The sequence below is a fragment of the Cornus florida genome, unplaced genomic scaffold, assembly GCF_030987335.1.
Source record: "Cornus florida cultivar Cherokee Brave unplaced genomic scaffold, ASM3098733v1 CherokeeBrave_3.0.0_Hap2_Chr07, whole genome shotgun sequence".
Classification (NCBI taxonomy): domain Eukaryota; kingdom Viridiplantae; phylum Streptophyta; class Magnoliopsida; order Cornales; family Cornaceae; genus Cornus; species Cornus florida.
Genome location: NW_026775577.1, coordinates 26,346,670 through 26,366,535, shown reverse-complemented (window position 1 = coordinate 26,366,535; position 19,866 = coordinate 26,346,670). Strand labels below are relative to the sequence as shown.

The 19,866-nt window shown below is 37.3% G+C and overlaps 1 pseudogene; it reads right to left on the bottom strand.

Annotated features, from left to right (window-relative positions):
* Positions 1 to 2,309: 2,309 nt before the first annotated feature.
* Positions 2,310 to 2,408, bottom strand: LOC132267826 (small nucleolar RNA R71; annotated as a pseudogene).
* Positions 2,409 to 19,866: the final 17,458 nt, after the last annotated feature.

Below are 19,866 nucleotides of genomic sequence, written 5' to 3'. Positions count from 1 at the left end.
GCAACAACTGGACTTAAATGCTTTCAAAAGGTTATTTGGCCTTTGGCCACACTTCATGCATACAAAATAGGTCCTAGTGGATGTGCCGGAACACACTTTGCACCACCCGATTTGAAAATGAACCTTTAAAGGCTCAGATTTTACTATTTCAGCCCAAAACGCAAAATATGAAACTAAAATGTGAAACCTAAAACAAAATGGTGTTTGGCCCTTAGCCACACCTCATACATGGTAAATGAATGGCAAATAATAAAAATTTCATACACAATGCACACTCCGGTGCAAAATAGCATACTAAAACGCATAGTTTTTGATGAGTGCTGAAAAGTGCGTATTTAAACCCCTTAAACTTAGGTATTCTAGGATCTTTATCTATCTTATTTTACCATTTTGTATTGATTTCATGTTATTTCCATTTTCAGGTATTTATCCCCAAAATAAGCTAACTCAGCCAAATAAGAGCATAATTGAAGCAATTCTGGGATGATTCAAAGAAAGGAGCAAAGTAGAGCAAAAGAAAGCAAAGGATGGAATTTCAGCAACTTCGATCGATCTCAAGAAAAGTTCAATCGATCCAACTTTCATCGATCTCAGCACTTAAAGATGGATCTGAGCCATGTTTGTCCCTGTTCAAAGATCTTAAAAGTTCGATCGATCCAACTTCTTTCTCTGATCGATCGATCATTATTGTCCTTATCCAAATGATTGATCTTATCCAGTTGTACCACCCTACCAACCACTTTTGTCCTTTTCCCAAAAATATCTTAAAAATATCTCAGATTTGTTTTTATCCAAAAAGGCGCCGCCATTGAGGATCGATCTAGCCTAAGTTCGATAGATCTCAGCCATGTTCGATCGATCCAAGTCCAAGGTTCGATCGATCGAACTTCCTCCAGTACGAAAAAGTTAAATTTCTAGCTCACAAAAAGTTGTCCTTTATCTAATCATTGGAGAATATTTGCTGTACGACCCCAGCTCATTTTGGGTGTCATTTGACCTACCTATATAAGGATAAGGATTACTTTTTACATCATATGATACCATACCTTAGAGAACTCTTAGGGAGGAAACAAAGAAGAGGAGGAGGCTAGAGACACCATAGTTTTTGGCGCCGTTGCCGGGGATTGATTGATTGGCAACGTCGTATTTGTGGAATCAATTAGGAATTAGTGCTCTTTTGATTGTGTCTTTACTTTGTTTTCAATTTTGTTACTTTTTGTGTTTTTTCTTGATTGACAAGGAGCATTGGGCTAAGAAGGTGAGCAAAGGAGTATTTTAAGCAAAAGAGCTAAGCAAGCAAAGGAAAAATGCTAAAAATCTAAAAATTGCTAAACTAAGCTATAAATTTGGAGTTGAAGTGCTAAAGGACCTTTGTGAGCTTCTCTTTACTCAAACTCTTAGTTAAATCATCGACCTGCGTGAAGGCTTGTATTTCAATTCTTAGATAAATCGTGAGCCCGCGTGGAGGAAATTTACTTTTTCTTGCATATTGTTTAAGCATGGGAGTATGAGAACATTGTATGTAGAGGAAGTTTGTTAATTATTGACTTGTTGTGAAGGTGAAGTGTTTGTGTCATTGCTTGTTGTGTTGCATTGTGCATGCATGGTCGTAGATCATTGAGACCCACTCTCGTCCCTTTAAATTTTCATCTTGAATCCATTGTTCGAAATCCTAGGGGAAGAGGTAGTTCTAGTCAATCCATTTTATCAATGGAAGGACATAATGAGGACCATGTGGAGGACCCTGGTCACATAGACCAACAAGGTATCCTCCACCCAATGTGCATCATGATAACGTGCAAGTTCCATTAGGCATGCCAAGGCCATATGTTCATCCACCATAACAACAAGACCAAGTTCCATTAGGAATGCCAAGGCCAATCTATGCTCCACATTCAAGGCAACCAAGGTGCCTATGTTGCACCTCCAATTGCTAATCCTCCCCTTACTTTAAGAGATCACTATGTGCCTAATGAATATAATGCACCCACATGCATTCAATTGCCGCCATTTAGAGCACACCACTATAAAATCAAGCCACAAACCATTCAAATGCTTCCTAATTATCATGGACTTCCAAGTGAAGAACCTTACAAGCATTTGGATGAGTTTCTTGAAGTATGTTCCACTGTAAAATATACGGACATGCTGGAAGAGGTCTTAAGGCTTAAAATTTTTCCATTCACCCTTAAAGACAAGGCAAAATATTGGTTTAACAATCTTAGGCCTTTTTGAATAACTTCTTGGGTGAAAATGCAATAAGAGTTCTTGAAGAAGTACTATCCAGTTTCTAAGACCAATGCCATGAGAACCTCAATTTGAGAATTTTCACATGGGGATGGAGAAATATTTCATGAGGCATGGGAACGCTTTAACGAATTGCTTAGGAAGTGTCCACATCATGACATGCCCAAATGGCATTTAGTTCAATATTTCTTTGAGAGCTTATCGGACAATTACAAAGGTATGGTTGATGCTTCCATGGGTGGCTCTTACATTGATAGGCATGAGGATGACATGTGGCGTTTTTATGAGAGCATGAGTGAAAATTCTTTACATTGTACTTTATCTTTGAAGAATGGTAGAAATTCTAGTGGTAGGAAGAGTGTTGGCTTACATCAAGTTGACCACTCCAATGAAATTGCCGCCGAGATGAAATTATTATCTAAAAGGTTTGATCAACCAAAACTCGGCGAATCAAGTATCTTCCTTCCCTAACCATTCTCATTATGCATCTAATGAGACATGTATGAATTGTTCAAGTGTTTTACATTCTACTTCCAATTGTCCCCATGGACATGTGCAAAGTGAGCATCATGAACAAGCAAATGCTATTTTTACTAATCAAGGGAAAAATCCTTATGGAAATCATTACAATCCTAGTTGGAGGAATTACCCGAATTTCTTTTGGAAAAACCAAGGGGAGGGCTCAAACCCTTCCCAAGGTGGTTTTCAAGGAAAATACATTCCACCTCCACTACAAGGACAAGGTTCCCAAGGTTTTAGATCATCATATCAATCACAAGGAAACCAATTTTCAAATTCTCATTTTCCTAATCAACCATCATATTCCCAAGGAAATATTAGAAGTCCCGCTTTGGGCATTCTAGAGGGAAATACACAATTACTTCATTCTCACTCTCAATCCATTGCAAAGCTAAAAACCCAAGTAGGGTAAATAGCTAGCACTTTAAATGCAAGAGAGAAAGGAAAAATGCCTTTGAATGCCCCACAAAAGAAATAATGTGTTGTGGAGACTCATTCCTCATCGGAAGGTCACACAATAGAGCATGTCAATGCGGTGACTACCTTGAGAAGTGGAAGGATTGTGGACAACCAAGTGGGTATGTCCAATGAAGAGAGTGAACCGGTGCAACCATAAATTGACACCCGTCCCGTTTCACATGATATTCCTCCTTCATTGCATGTGCGTGACCATATAAATGAGAATGTGTTGAAAAGTGATTTGAAAAGTGATTTTGAAAAGAAAGATTTGCAAAATGATTTAAAAACTTCTTGTGTTGAAGAGACTTTAAAGAAAAATTCTGAAAAGGTTTTTGAACCAAAAGCTCCATTTCCGGATGCCTTAAAAGGATCCATTTCAAATGACAAGCAAAAGGCCAAAGTCAATGAAATCATGGACGTGTTTAGGCAAGTGAAAGTTAATCTTCCACTTTTGGATGCAATCAAGCAAATTCCGGCTTATGCCAAATTCTTGAAGGACTTGTGCACCTAAAAGAGGAAGAACAAAAGCCAAGCACCTAGAAAAGTGGTCTTAACCGAGCAAGTGAGCTCAATTTTGCAGCATAACACTCTTTCAAAGTTTAACGACCCCGGTTCACCTACTACTTCATGCATCATTGATGATCATATCATTAATCGGGCCCTTCTTGACCTAGGAGCTAGTGTTAATCTTCTTCCATACTCGGTATATGTCAAATTAGGCTTAGGAGAATCAAAACCAACGTCGGTAGTTTTACAACTTGCCAACCGATCAATTAAAAAGCCTAGGGGTATCATCGAGGACGTATTGATTAAAATTGATAAATTCTTCTTTCCCATTAATTTCGTTGTCATTGACACGAAACCGGTTCCAAATCCTAAAAGCCAAATTCCCATTATCCTTAGCCGTCCTTTCTTGGCAACCGCAAATGCCAACATTAATTGTAGGATGGGAATAATGAAGATCTCATTTGGCCACATGAAGGTAAAGTTGAATATTTTTAATCCAACCCCCAATTCATTTGACAAGCATGAAGAGATTAATGTTGTAGAAAAGTGAAGCAATTGAGTTTTTGTGTGAGACCAATGTTTCAAAAAGTCCGTCTTCAACCTTGAAACTAAAGAAAGGTTTTTCAAAATCTTGTTTTGAAAGGGCGTGGAAGCCCAAAGATTGTTTTGACCAAGAACCGAAAACGTCTTTTGAGCTTAATCCAACAAGTTCCTTAAAGAACCATTTGTTGGGTGGAGTTCAAAACACTTATCACCCCATTAAGGAAGGGATGCACTATAAGATGTTTAATCCGGGATAAAAGAGCCCAACGTCTTGCTACAGACGTTAAAGACTAGCAAAACATTTCGTAAGGTGTCAAAACCTTATTCCTCCCTCATTTCTATCTTTAATTTCAATTCTTGCGAAGTCTAGATACTTTTTTTTGGTTCATATGCATTACTAGGAACTGTGATTAGGATTGCATGGACTTTTATGTTGAAATTGAGCATTTTGCATAAGTTCGATCGATCTCCAAGGAAGATTCGATCGATCGAACTTCGATTTGCATCCAACACTTAGAAAATTTTCGACCTGCATCCACCTGCATCCAAATCACCTCTCTGTCCCATCATTCGAACTTGTTCTCAGATCGATCATAAGTTCTTAGATCGATCTAAACTTCAAGTTTGATCGATCTTGAGTTCCAACACTTAGAAAATTTTCTGAACCCAAAAACCTGCATATTTTAGCTCTCTGTCAGATCGATCGAACATTTTGTTCAAATCGATCTCTGTTCTTCATCTCACTATCTTTGACTTTGTTTTTACTTTTTAATTTTAAAATTCGAAAAATATTTTTTTATTATTATTTATTTTATTTTATTTTATTTTCCAAAAATCCCAAAAAGATTTTATATTATTTTAATTCTTCAAAAAAATCCAAATATTTTTTATTTTCAATTTAAAATTTTTATTTTTAAATTTTAAATTTTTATTTAAATTTAAATTTAAAAAAAAAATTTCAAAATTTCAAAAAATTTTCAGAAAGAGATCATTTCAGTTCGATTGATCTGAGGTCTCAGTTCGATTGACTGAACTGGTTTAGGGAAGTTTTTAAAAATGAAACCGAGGGTTTGTAGATTGATTCTAAAGATCGATCTAACCCTCTCAAAACCCCTTTGTCTCTCGTCGCTGCTGCACCCACCTTCTCTATCTCTGGCGAGATCCAAACGTCGATTCTCTTTCTCTCTCCTCTCGGATCTTCATCTCATCTCATCCTTTGATTTGGGTAAGATCTGAATCTCATCTTGTATTCAAGCTTCGATTTGCTTCATACATGCTTTGAATGTTAGATCCATGCTATTTTGATGATGAAAATCTCCATAAATGAAGCTTTGACTCACTTTGTATATATATGTATATATGTGTATATATGTGTATATATATTTTGTTAGATTTTTAATTTTCAATTTAATTTTGGGAGTATGGGCCTTCTTAGGTGATTAGGATTGATGCTTTGTGTGTTGATGGGCCCAAGACTATGTTCGTGAAGGCCCCGTGCCATCCACGTCACAGATCTGTGACTGTCCACGTTCTTCGCAGAGTTCGATCGATCGAACATATTTCTCAGATCGATTTAGTGAGATCGATCGAACTTAGTTTCTCAGTTTCTCAGATTGATCAGGTGAGATCGATCTCACAATTTTTGTGATCGATCGAATTTCACAGATTTCATATACACATTCCATGCATCTTATCGTGTGTCCATGCTATCTTATTCATGCCCAATGCCTGTGATTCTCCACATTGGATGCATTTTACACTTATACTGCTTAGCATGATCACATCTTATTACTTCCATAGATTCATGTCATTTATCTATTTTGTCTATCTTACTTGACATAAATGATTCTATTTTGTGCTTTAAATTCTTTATTCTGGCACTGACTTCCCTTGTAAGTTTTCAATTATTTTTCAGGCCATGGCTAGAGTCAAGACTGTAGCCCACAGACACTGTCACCGCCGAGGTAGGTAGACTTTGGATAACGTGGTTGGTCCATCTTATGCCCAGGACCCCATACAGGAGGAGCCAGCGGAGCCCATACAGTCTCCTCATTCTGACAGCGAATTACACTCTGATGCTGGCGCATCTCCTTCACACGGTGACGCTGAGGCTGAGCACATACCATCTCTACCACCACAGCTAGCCTAGGAGTTAGACCAGCCATTACGTAGATACTCACACTTTCAGTAGCGCACGAGTCAGTCTTCAACACAGACTTCTTTTCCCAGTTGGTACTTACCCGATCTGCTTATGATGAAATACTACGGAGGGGCCTTGCAGCCATTCTTGCCCCTGTCACATACCCAGTGTACCCGAGGCTAGTACGGATGTTCTTCCAAAACCTCCGGCTTGCCCCGCGTAACATGGCGGAGCTAAGGACCTCCATTGATGGCCACCTGATTTCTATTACTATGGACACATTATCCAGATCGTGCCATTATCCATATGACTGCCCTCCAGAACTACAGGAGACATATCCCAGGCTATATCGGCCTTCATATACAGATATGGCCTCTTTTCTTATAGGACATTATGCCGTTGGCTAGACCTTCGCTACCCGCACCTATTTGCCAGATGACTTGTGGTTCTTTGACTCAGTCTTATTCTGTAACGTCTTCATGGCTGTCCATAAAATTCAATAAAAAGGCGACTACTTGACAGCTCTGTACGCTTTTTATATAGGGCATTGGCTGTCTATCCTTGTGCTCATCTGGAGCGTGATAAGGAAGCTTTATGATGATCACATTAGCAAGGAATGGTCCAAAAGGGCGAAGTCCCTCCCATTTGGCCACCTCATCACCCAGATCTTGCTAGACCAACGCTATCCTTTCCATCCACGAGAGCACCCTGAGCGAGGATCCTGTCACTTCCAAAAGAAGGACTGGGATAAAAGCTACAATGCTATTACCAAGAGATTACAAGATGACGCAGTAGAGGCGGCAGGGGAGCTAAAGGTTGAGGAGGTAATAGCAGCAGCAGACCCGACAGCGGATGACGCTACAATCGATCCGGCTGCCATACATATGGATATTGATTTGGAGCAACCTGCCAAGGACGCAGAGTAGCCCTCTCCAGTTGGGTCACCCATTCACGATGTGGAGCAGGCTCAGGATCATCATTCTCCCGATCCAGCCACACCTGAGGCTCCAGCAAAGACACCCGGCTTTGGAGAGCGACTCTAGGCTTTGGAGGATGCTGTCGTATCTATCCGCGCCGACACGGTCTCTCTCCAAGAGGATGCTATCTCTACTAGAGCTGATATTGCTACCCTTTATACGGATGTTATGACTGCATTCAGGGATCTATCCAGAGACATCCGCGGAGCGCGACTTGCCCGTCCTACCTCTTCTTCCTGATCTCTCTATCCCTTTCCTCCTGTTATTTTATATATCTGTGATCTCATTATGTTTTTGATACTGTTATACTATTTTTGCAGCCGTGTCTGTCAGCTTTGATACTGGATGTACTGTAATTTATTCTTTGTTTATATATGTTTTCTTTATGGATGTCATATTTTCATATTCTTATAGCTATATGTTTGACTCCATCAGGTGCATCCCAGTGACTTCAGTGAGAGAGAGTATTGCCCAAAATTTTCAGGACCACCCTTTTACGTCTCTCTAATTTTCAGTTGCTATCCCATTTACACTTTCATGTCCACTGTGCACTGTTATTATCCTTTTTGTTATTTGATGAGTTTATCTGAGTGCCAAATTTCAGGACCACAGTTAATCCCAAGTTTGGGGGGGCTATGCCACTCACTTTGGATACTCCAGTCCCAGCCATTCTTTGCCTTCATTGCACTGGTATACTATTTCCTTTTGTTTTCTTTGCACATTGAGGACACTGTACCATTTAAGTTTGGGGGTAATGGTGCTTTGCAGTGTTTGTTTTTAAATTCAAATTTTGAGCATGTCTTGTGTATTTGAGAGATTTTCTATGATTGGTTCATGACTAGCTATGATTTTGATCTTTTGAGGACTATATTGCTTAAAATTTAAAAATTGCTTGACTTGAGAGTCCAATACTCCTTGTATGCCTTGTGGATGCTATTTAGGAGTAAATTTTTCAAAAAATTGATATATTGCTTGCATTTGTAGTCCACATCATCCTAATTTTGTGATTATTTTGAGATTTACTCTAATATTCTACACTAGCACAAGCGCACACTAGCATTCATTTGTGGGGTACATGCTTTGTTAATTATTGAATTGGTTATATCCCAATTGGGCTAGTAGTGCATTGAAAACTTTTATTCTTGATAAAGGTGGATAACAAACCCTTTTCATTGAGTAGCTGGGATTCTAGCCTCATCAAGCACTGAACTTCTCACGCCGAAAGGTGGAGGGCCCAAACTCTAGGTTAATAATTGAATTCAAAAATAAAAAAATAAAAAAAATAAAAAAGAAAAAGAAAAAGTTGTAAAAGCAACAAAAAAGGTGAGGACTTCTCCCAAAAGGTGAGAAGTGGGAAATGATTAGATGGAGGTTATCTTGATTTGTAGCCTAGTTGATTTGAGCTTGTAAGTCCGTAGGGGTGTTTGAACACCTAATGCCCTAAAGCCGTCTGGTTTGGGAGTCATTGACCTAACGCTCGACCTCATGGAACGCTAGAAAGCTTAATAGATCAACACATTGCACTATGCTTCCATCTTTGATCCTAAAAAAAAAAAAAAAAATCGAGTGAAAAGAATAAGCGCACTTAGAACAATAAAGCTTTAATAAAAGGTCCACTTTTTGTCTTGATGATCGGTACTAGATTTGTGTGCTAGTTTGAGGGTAAGGATGTGATTAATTCTTTAGTTGGCTAAGATAGCAATATATTTGATGCCGGTCCACTCAAAAAGGATTCTAGAGTTGTTTTAATTTGCATGATCATTTTCTTGATGTGTGGAGGACCATACTTCTTTGCTTGATGTTGAGATTTTGGGAGATTGCTTAGAAATGTTTGGAACATTACATACTTGAGGTAGTTTTCTCCCAATGCTTGTTTGCAATATTGGTACCTCTTTTGAAAGAATGAGCTTAATGTTTGTGGGTATCATTTTTGGAAACCCTCACGAGACTTCACTCGTCCACTAGGGGTAACCTAGGGGTTTAAAAGGCTTGTTGCATATGCTAAGTGCAATCGTGTTTCCTACGAAAATGGCGTTATCCATTTATTGCTTTCTAGTTCATAGTTATATAGTTGTTCATTTCATTCCTTTACTTTCTAGTTCATTGCTAGGGACTAGCAATATATAAGTTTGGGGGTGTGATGAGCGCTGAAAAGTGAGTATTTAAACCCCTTAGGCTTAGGTATTCTAGGACCTTTATCTATCTTATTTTACCATTTTGTATTGATTTCGTGTTATTTCCATTTTCAAGCACTTATCCCCAAAATAAGCTAACTCAGCCAAATAAGAGCATAATTGAAGCAATTCTGGGATGATTCAAAGAAAGGAGGAAAGTAGAGCAAAAGAAAGCAAAGGATGAAATTTCAGCAACTTCGATCGATCTCAAGAAAAGTTTGATCGATCCAACTTTCATCGATCTCAGCACTTCAAGATGGATCTGAGCCATGTTTGTCCCTATTCAAAGATCTTAAAAGTTCGATCGATCCAACTTCTTTCTCTGATCGATCGATCATTATTGTCCTTATCCAAATGATTGATCTTATCCAGTTGTACCACCCTACCAACCACTTTTGTCCTTTTCCCAAAAATATCTTAAAAATATCTCAGATTTGTTTTTATCCAAAAAGGCGCCGCCATTGAGGATCGATCCAGCCTAAGCTCGATAGATCTCAGCCATGTTCGATCGATCCAAGTCCAAGGTTTAATCGATCAAACTTCCTCCAATGCGAAAAAGTTAAATTTCCAGCTCACAAAAAGTTGTCCTTTATCCAATCATTGGGGAATATTTGTTGTACGACCCCAGCTCATTTTGGGTGTCAGTTGACCTACCTTTATAAGGATAAGGATTACTTTTTACATCATATGATACCATACCTTAGAGAACTCTTAGGGAGGAAGCAAAAAAGAGGAGGAGGCTAGAGACACCATTGGAGACTCTTCATCAACCAAGGAGCAGATTTCTTCCATGGAGCTTGCCCTTGAGGGTTGGAGGACATCATCCATGAGTGGCTAGACATCCTCTTGGGGCTAGAGTTAGCCCTAAGCATACTTTTTATTTCTTGATTTATGTATTTTTGAGGAGATTTGTATTTATATTCATGTCTTGACACTTATATATATATATATATATATATATATATATATATATATATATATATATCTTGTTTATTCAACGATTTATGTGGTTTAATGCTTCCAATTGATCATTTAAATCTATCCATATGTCTATGTATGCTAGAATAGATGTTCATGTGTTTGTCTCTATTTCTTGTATTATTGATGCATGTCTATGTGTATTGATGCTATAGATCTAGAGATTGTCAAGACATAGTGCTTAATGCTATGTTCTTGTAGTTTATTTGATGGTTCATACTCATTACTTGATGGATTATACCTCTTCCTTAGTTTAATCAGTTTAATTTCATGTCATTAGCTTAGTTGTAGAGTATTTGTTATGTAACGACCCGGTCATTTACCTCCCTTTCCTTTTCCTGAAATTTTACGAATGAATTTTTTTCGTTTAATTTTTCTTTCTGAACTTTGTTTCTTGTCGCTTAGTGTCGTCTCGAGTGCTTAGAAATGATTTCTGAGACTCTTTTCTGTGGATTGACAACTTCCTTTGAGGACCGAGTCATTTATGCATTTTCACTTTTCGGACACTATGCGCTATTTCGTCCTTTTCCTTATTATGTCTTATCTCCGTTTGTCACTTGTTTGGAAAAACCTCAATTTTCATGCTCGGAGTTAGTTTTTGACTTCATGTACCTTCATCTTCAGTGGTTTTTTCGAAATACGTGTCTTTACTTTTGCGAGAAAGTACTCTGGTTGCTCCCGATATCCATAGGGGCATGGATGCATAGTTCTTTGGAATTATTTTCTTTTCTTGGGGTGTTTTTTATAAATATCTTTTAAAAATATTTTATTTCAGGGGTATCTAAGAAGATATTTTTGGAAGATATTTTCATTCTGGAGCATTAGTGCAGTTAACCCTTTTTGTTGGGGTCATTGTGCAATTAACGAAAGTTATTACAAAAATATCTCGTCTAGAGCCAGGATCCTCGTACGAGATTCATTTTCACTTTTCATTGACTCGTAAATTCATAGAATTCCGTTCTGGTCCTTTTTCTCCAGTTGCAGAGTTTTTGGATCTAGTTGCCGCCGAACTTGTTTGGGACATAACTTTCTGGTCGAGACTCAGTTTTTAACGTTGTTTCTTCCGTTATTCATATTTTCTCATTTGGAATCTTTTTTGTTCATGGAGTTTTTTCGTTTGAGCGCGTCTGCTCAAAATCCACTTTTCTAAACCTGGCGGGGCCCTTTCGGGGCACTTTTAGGGTTTTTCTATAAATAGGGGACTTAAAGAGAAAAATCAAAATTTTTCCTCTTCTCCTTCCTCTCCCATGGCTGGCCAAGCTCCCTCCCATGGCTGCCACCTTCTCGCTCCTCTTTTGGTTCACTTTTATTTGATGAAAAGTCTTCGGCCTTAACGTTTGATGCTTGTCTTGACGCCGCGCATCTTATGCCCTTATTAGAATCCATTTCTGACGATTTTTCGAGTTCGGGTTTGGAGTCAAGTTGAGATTTTCATGGGGCTTCTTGCGGATTCTTATTCACGGTGTTGTCCCCGACAAAACCTCTCGGTATCGTTGAATTCGGAGCACTTTTATTTTGGTGGGCCTTGAGATTTCATCTCAAATTGAGGTAGAGGGTGTTATAATTTAGTTTTCTTGTCATATTACACGCTATGGATGCTTGTACTACTTGTATAAATGCTTGGTTATTAAATCTAAAAATTTTAATTAATTGTTTCTTTGTGTAAGATTTAATTTTTTCGGTTGCTCATGACTTGTTTTAAATATGTGGCATAATATTAAATTACCTCTTGACATGGTCATTGACATATATTAAATCTAGATTATTTGGACAAGAAATGAAGATTTTATTTAATATTTATCTTGAATAAAATATTAAATCATGTGGCCTTATCTAGCTTTAAATCAACATGTGATAGCATATTATATTAGGCCTTAGCATGCCCTTCAACATAGATTAATTTGAGAGTAAATGGTGATGTTTTAAAATCTGGAGAAGAATTAATTATTTGATTAATTAATTTATTTCGGGTGTACTATTCACCCCATTGGAATTCCGACTTGACATTCATGATTTACATGCCAAGTAGTTTCACATATATTAAATCTAGAATATTTGATTAGGTTTTATAACTTTTCAATTATTATATTTCCAGTATTATAGTTTAATACTCAAGGTAGTATCTTGCTTAGAACTTACTTGTATCATGGTTTTAAAACGAGTCTTGTCATATTGTATAACACACTTTAATTTGAGGTCATTTGGATGACTTTTAAAATCTTGAGACTTTAATTAAATAAATTAATTAAAATCCATTCAATGGTTCCATGAGCTAGATTAAGTTTCTAACCTTGTATTCATGATTTCCTTGATAAGTTCATTCACGTGTATTACATTGAGCATAGCCGGATAAGTTTTGAAGCTTATATTTCATTATTTCCCTTGTATGGAACTTAGCTCACATGGTCGTAACTTGTACTTCATGAAGCTTCTAGCTTTTGTCATGTATCTAGACCCTTTGTATCTTGGTTTCATTAGTGTACTTCATAGACTTGTACATTTGTATTGGAATGGTTTGATTTCACATGTGTTATTTTGTAAGTAATTAAATCATTTATCTCATACTTGTGGTATATATTTACTTCAATAGATTTTATGTGCTATATATCCTGGATTTAATTTATATAGATGAATACTGTGTTTTCGTGACATTTCACATGCCATTGTAGTAGTGAACTTAGGGCATGACTTATGTGTTCCAAAATCTTGGTTGTGCATGAAACGTGGTTAATGCATTTCGTGTATTTGATACAATCTTGACTTGCGCAACTTGTTGATTTTGGGACACGGGATATCAATCAAGAATTGTAATGGCTAGAACTTGGTTCTAGTACAGGGAAGGTACCCTTGGGTTAATAGCCCTAAAGTGATCCCAAGAACAGGGGAAGGTACCCTTGGGTTAATAGCCCTAAAGTGATCTCAAGAGCAGGGGAAGGTCCCCTTGGGTTGATAACCCTAAAGTGATCCCAAGACTAGGGGAAGGTACCCTTGGGTTGGTAGCCCTAAAGTGATCCCAAGAGTATGGTTTTAATCCGGGCGATATCTAACTTTCCACATTGTTTGATTTCACTCTTTAGATTTCAAGTGTTGCATCCCTCGAATTTTTAAGACTCCTTCGTGTTGTAGGAAATGTTCAATCCTTAATTAACTGCATAGATATTATGCCTTGTTCTTGGATTCATGTGTTTTCCTTGTCGTGTTACTTGGAATGTTCCAATCGTGTTAAATTGCATAGATATTATGCCTTGCTCTTGATTTCATGTATAACCTCTTTTCGTGTTATATGAAACATTTCATCCTTGTATAATTACGTAGATATTATGCCTTGTTCTTGACTTATTGTATAATCTCTTTTCGTGTTTCATGGAATGTCCCATCCTTGTTTAATCGCATAGATTATATACCTTATCCTTGATTTCAAGTATACTTCATGTCGTCTTAATTGGAATATCCTAATCTTGTTCACTTGCATAGACATTATGCCTTTTTCTTGATTCCATGCGTTATTCTTGTCGTGTTCTTTGGATTGTCCCATTCTTGACTTGTTTCATATATGTATAAATATCATGATTCTTGTTGATATTACTCCATGGTAGCTTAGGATGATCCCTAAGTCTAACCTTTGACATAGACATTAGGTGACATGATCCCTTTTTGAAATGATTCATGTTGTCTAAAAATCTTAAAGAAATCGAGTCGTACATGCTCATCCCCTACGAATAAACTTGCTAGTCTTGTTTATTCACCCCGAAGTTACTGGGTGTTTTGCAGGTAAAGAAGCTTTGTTGTGGGATACACAACTCTCTTAGACATGCTAGAAGTCTTGAACTATTTTTGATGACATTGAATATGTACATGTTAGCATATCATGTTTATTTTCGTTTATTTTGACAAAACTTGTATTCTTTGATTCCACATATATAAAGTGTACATAAGTACACTCCTTTTCATTGTATTCAACATGTATAAGATGAGGCCAGAGGCCAATATCATGTATCTCGTATTCTATACACTTGTGCTTTCAAAGTTCATATGGAAATATTAAAAAATCATGTGTTGTTATGTCATAACTTTTGCATCGGGCGTGGGAATTCCATTATGATTCTTTTATATGGTCTCATTGATCATGTATGAAGTGTGGCCAAGGGCCAAATGGTCATTTGAAGTCATTTGTTGATTTTGGTTTTCAAAATTCCCATTTCAAGTTCATTTTCGCCTTTTTGGCCGTTGGGGTGTCGGATTTTGACTCGGCCATTTTCGGGAGCCGCGGACCATTCCCGTACACTCAAAATCATCATTACATTTGTGTGAATGATCATTTCCATGAAAAACCCTTTTGTTTTTGTTTTGAGCCTCCTATGGACTCGTTTCACCTTTTTGTTGAAAAACTCGGTCCAAGGGCATTTTAGGGATTTCCTTTAGGGGGAGTTTCTTTACGACATTTTTCTAAAAAATGTCATCTTGACCTCAAAAACCGCGCTCCAAACTCATTTTTCTGCTAAAACACTGTTTCTGCTATTTAAGTTCAACCCTGGTTAAGTTGAACCGGTTCAAGAATAGTTGAACTGGTTCAAGGGTAATTTTTGGTTCAGCATGGGCATTCTGTCGATGTTGAACCGGTTCAAGAAATGTTGAACCAGTTCAAGTCTTCTAGAGATTTTAGCTTTGGCTTTCCAACTTCAAACTGATGTAACTTCTTCGTTTCAACTCGGAATTAGTGCATTCTTGAGTCTAAACTGACCATGTCGAAGTAAGATTTCCAATGGTACCAATTTTAGCTTCAGATTCTTTTCCTAGCTCAAGATATCCTCATTTTAGGGAAAAGGTGTCGGATTTATTTCAAACCGGGATAGGGTTCTTTTGAGATTTCTCTTCCTTTGGCCTTGGGACTTCATGTGAAGTTACCAAAGGTTGTTTTTAATCTAATTGGACTTGTTGAAAGTCAAATTCCTTCCTCATTGGGTAAAATGACCATTTTACCCTTGGTCCTTCCTTCGGTAGGGTTTTCATACCCTTGTCCTTGTTTTGCTTCCGCACTTTTTTCCTTCGAGTTCCATGATCCCATGGGAGGTCATATTAGGGTCTTAGAGGTGTTTTGTGCCGTGGGAGACCGTTTTATTGTTTCTTGCTTCCACATCTGGATCCATTAACGGGTCAATCTTCGGTTCATCATTGTAGTACAGGGTTGAATCAAACCCGGGTCGTTACAAGTGGTATTTGAGCGTCCTGGTTTGAATACCTTAGACGATGGGTTTTGGGTGCATATCATGTTTGTGTTTCTATGCTCTACGTGTTTAAATGCTTCTTAGAAACATGTCTTGTTTGATAACATGTCTTGTTTGATAACATGTTTTGATTTGATAACATGTCTGTTTACTTATGTGGCACCTTGAGTAGATAGTCTAATGCTATGTTGCATGCTAGATGTCTCCTTTTATGTCTGGTTTTGACATTGTCTAGCAGGATCTGTCGTATCCCTTGGATGCATTCTTGTTTCACGAGTTTCTTCCTTGGATAGGAGAAATTCATTTTGTAAGAACATATGTCGGGAACTTTTTTTGTCTGTCTTCTTGTTTGTTCTGTCGATTGATGCGGGTAAGGCTCATATGAGCATAGAGGACTGTGATTCATTTCTTTTCCTTGTCTAGTGGAATGAGACGTGGGCTAGGGAGGCACCGTTTCATTTCCTTTCCCTTCATAGCTTATAGATCTAAGGCCTTAAGTGTAATAGTGCCAGTGTCACTGTTGTCAAAGTTTTGGGATTAGGTGCCCCAACTCTCGCAAATGCTTGGTTCCCGTGGTGCTTTTGGTAGTGATCATTTTCGACATTGATGTCATCCATATCGATAGGTTTTCAGAGTTGACCTGGTTGGGGCAGGTTATGAATTAGTGCCTTATACTATCATGCTACCTTACTGATGAGTAAGTGTGGGCGAGTTCTGATCACTGTTCATATTGCCTTATCACTATTTTCTGTTGTCACGTTTCAACGTTTTGTTGCCTTGGGATTCTCTCAGTAGTTGACGTTGAGTTAACGTGCCAATTCGTATGAGGTGTTATCTCGATTCGTGGTTTCGCGTTCCTTCAGTTGATCTTGAGGCTTCTGTACTTGTTTTTCAGTGCTTTATGAGCTGTCTTTCGTTTGACCTTTTGTTTGGTCTTTGTCCTATTCTTCTTCCGGTGTGTTCTGAATTTCGGGAACGAAATTCCTTTAAGGAGGATAGGTTGTAACGATCCGGTCATTTACCTCCCTTTTCTTTTCCTGAAATTTTACGAATGAATTTTTTTCGTTTAATTTTTCTTTCTGAACTCTGTTTCTTGTCGCTTAGTGTCATCTCTAGTGCTTGGAAATGATTTCTGAGACTCTTTTTCGTGGATTGACAACTTTCTTTGAGGACCGAGTCATTTATGCATTTTCACATTTCGAACACTATGCGTTATTTTATCCTTTTCCCTATTCTATCTTATCTCCGTTTGCCACTTGTTTGGTAAAACCTCACTTTTCATGCTCAGAGTTAGTTTTCGACTTCACATACCTTCATCTTCAGTGGTTTCCTCGACATACAAGTCTTTACTTTTGCGAGAAAGTACTCTGGTTGCTCCCGGTGTCCATAAGGGCATGGATGCATAGTTCTTTGGAATTATTTTATTTTCTTGGGGTATTTTCATAAATTTCTTTTGAAGATATTTTATTTCAAGGGTATCTAAGAAAATATTTTTGGAAGATATTTTCATTCTGGGGCATTAGTGCAGTTAACCCTTTTTGTAGGGGTCATTGTGCAATTAACGAAAGTTATTGCAAAAATATCTCGTCTGGAGCCTGGATCCTCATACGGGATTCATTTTCACTTTTTGTTAACTCGTAAATTCATAGAATTCTGTTCTAGTCGTTTTTCTCCAGTTTCAGAGTTTCTGGACCCGGTTGCCGCCGAACTTGTTCGGGCATAACTTTCTGCTCGGGACTCAGTTTTTAACGTCGTTTTTTTTCATTGTTCATACTTTATCATTTGAAATCTTTTTTGTTCATGGAGTTTTGCCGTTTGATCACGTCTGCTCAAAATCCACTTTTCCAGACCCGGCGGGGCCCTTTCGGGGCACTTTTAGGGTTTTTCTATAAATAGGGGACTTAAAGAGAAAAATCAGAATTTTTCCTCTCTCCTTCCTCTCCCATGGCTGGCAAAGCTCCCTCCCATGGCTGCCACCTTCTCGCTCCTCTTTTGGTTCACTTTTATTTGATGAAAAGTCTTCGGCTTTAACGTTTGATGCTCGTCTTGACGCCGCGCATCTTATGCCCTTATTAGAATCCATTTCTGACGATTTTTCGAGTTCAGGTTTGGAGTCAAGTTGAGATTTTCATGGGGCTTCTTGCGGATTCTTATTCACGGTGTTGTCGCCGACAAAACCTCTCATTATCGTCGAATTCGGAGCACTTTTATTTTGGTGGGCCTTGAGATTTCATCTCAAATTGAGGTAGAGGGTGTTATAATTTACTTTTCTTGTCATATTACATGCTATGGATGCTTGTACTACTTGTTTACATGCTTGGTTATTAAATCTAGAAATTTTGATTAATTATTTCTTTGTGTAAGATTTAATTTTCCCGATTGCTCATGACTTGTTTTAAACATATGGCATGATATTAAATTACCCCTTAACATGGTCATTGACATATATTAAATCTAAATTATTTGGACAAGAAATGAAGATTTTATTTAATATTTATCTTGAATAAAATATTAAATCATGTGGCCTTATCTAGCTTTAAATCAACAAGTGATAACATATTATATTAGGCCTTAACAAGCTCTTCAACATAGATTAATTTGAGAGTAAACGGTGATATTTTAAAATCTAGAGAATAATTAATTATTTGATTAATTAATTTATTCTAGGTGTACTATTCATCCCATTGGAATTCCGACTTGACATTCATGATTTGCATGCCTTGTCGTTTCACATATATTAAATCTAGAATATTTGATTAGGTTTTAGAACTTTTCAATTATTATATTTCTAGTATTAAAGTTTAATACTCAAGGTAGTATCTTGCTTAGAACTTACTTGTATCATGGTTTTAAAACGAGTCTTGATATGTTGTATAACATACTTTAATTTGAGGTCATTTGGATAACTTTTAAAATCTAGAGACTTTAATATGAATTAATTAAAATCCATTCAATGGTTCCATGAGCTAGATTAAGTTTCTAACCTTGTATTCATGATTTCCTTGATAAGTTCCTTCACGTGTATTACATTGAGCATAGCCGGATAAGTTTTGAAGCTTATATTTCATTATTTCCCTTGTATGGAATTTAGTTCACATGGTCGTAACTTGTACTTCATGAAGCTTCTAGCTTTTTGTCATGTATCTAGACCTTTTGTATCTTGGTTTCATTAGTGTACTTCATAGACTTGTGTATTTGTCTTGGAATGGTTTGATTTCACATGTGTTATTTTGTAAATAATTAAATCATGTATCTTATACTTGTGGTATATTTACTTCAATGGATTTTATGTGCTATATATCTTGGATTTAATATATATAGATGAATACTGTGTTTTCTTGACATTTCACATGCCATTGTAGTTGTGAACTTAGGGCATGACTTGTGTGTTCCAAAATCTTGTTTGTGCATAAAACGTGGTTAATGCATTTCTTGTATTTGATACAATCTTGACTTGCGCAACTTGTTGATTTTGGAACTGGGGATATCAATCAAGAATTGTCATGGCTAGAACTTGGTTCTAGTACAGGGGAAGGTACCCTTTGGTTAATAGCCCTAAAGTGATCCCAAGAACAGGGGAAGCTACCCTTGGGTTGATAACCCTACGGTGATCCTAAGACTAAGGGAAGGTACCCTTGGGTTGGTAGCCCTAAAGTGATCCCAAGAGTACCGTTTTAATCCGGGCGATATCCAACTTTCCACATTATTTGATTTCACTCTTTAGATTTCAAGTGTTGCATCCCTCGAATTTTTAAGACTCCTTCATGTTGTAGGAAATGTTCCATCCTTAATTAACTGCACAGATATTATACCTTGTTCTTGGATTCATGTGTTTTCTTTGTCGTGTTACTTGGAATGTTCCAATCATGTTAAATTGCATAGATATTATGCCTTGTTCTTGATTTCATGTATAACCTTTTTTCGTGTTATATAAAACATTTCATCCTTGTATAATTGCGTAGATATTATGCCCTATTCTTTACTTCATGTATAATCTCTTTTCGTGTTTCATGGAATGTCCCATCCTTGTTTAATGGCATAGATTATATGCCTCATCCTTGATTTCAAGTATACTTCACGTCGTGTTAAATTGGAAT